The 818-nt window shown below is 40.5% G+C and overlaps 1 pseudogene; it reads right to left on the bottom strand.

Moving 5' to 3' along the window:
- The window catches only part of LOC118334000, a 3,409-nt pseudogene that overhangs the window by 1,117 nt on the left and 1,474 nt on the right, over positions 1 to 818 (bottom strand).

Raw genomic sequence — 818 nt, forward strand, 5'->3', positions numbered from 1 at the left:
ATTTTCAGATTTACATTTAAAAAGGGACATGATTAAATTATTAAATATCAAATAGGACATTCCTCATGAGACTAACAAATAACCTTCATTTTGTTTCTATACACTGAAGCCAATTCATGTGCCAATTATTTAAAAATACAACACTTCTGAACTGCAAATCATTGTGCTAGGTGTTATTCACATTTATGGGAGTAACGTCGTTTACCACACGATGTCGCTGGAGACCATGGATATGATTGTTGCAATATGAGTAAAACTCCTCCCTGTACGGGAAACCTAAAACCAACACTGGCCATCAGTTAAGAGAGACAGCGGGGTTGTGTCGTGGTGAGAAGGGCTCCTGCTGCCGCTGAAAATCGTGTTTATGACGGATAAACTGGAAATACATGATTATCGGGATTCGGTGTTTACTGTACAACGATGGGAAACAAGGAATATGTCTGGATTCATGTTGTTGCACTGCTGTTTCTTTGTGACTGGTCTGCTTCACAATTATCTTACTCCATTTCCGAGGAGGTGAACAAAGGCACCGTGGTGGGGAATATCGCGAAGGATTTGAATTTGAATGTACAAGATCTGGAAACCAGGGATCTACGTATTGTTTCGAGTTACAGTAAGAGCTATTTCGACGTGAATTTGCGGACCGGGAACCTCTTTGTTGGCGAGAGGATAAACAGAGAAGAGATTTGTCCGAATTCGGCACAATGCTCCCTAAGAATACAGGCTGTTTTAAGCAATCCAATGAATGTACATCGCATTGAGGTCAGTGTTTCAGATATAAATGACAACTCCCCAGAGTTCATTGAACAATCGTTTTC

The sequence above is a fragment of the Morone saxatilis genome, unplaced genomic scaffold (assembly GCF_004916995.1).
Source record: "Morone saxatilis isolate NCDOM2014 unplaced genomic scaffold, NCSU_SB_2.0 Contig22, whole genome shotgun sequence".
NCBI lineage: Eukaryota > Metazoa > Chordata > Actinopteri > Moronidae > Morone > Morone saxatilis.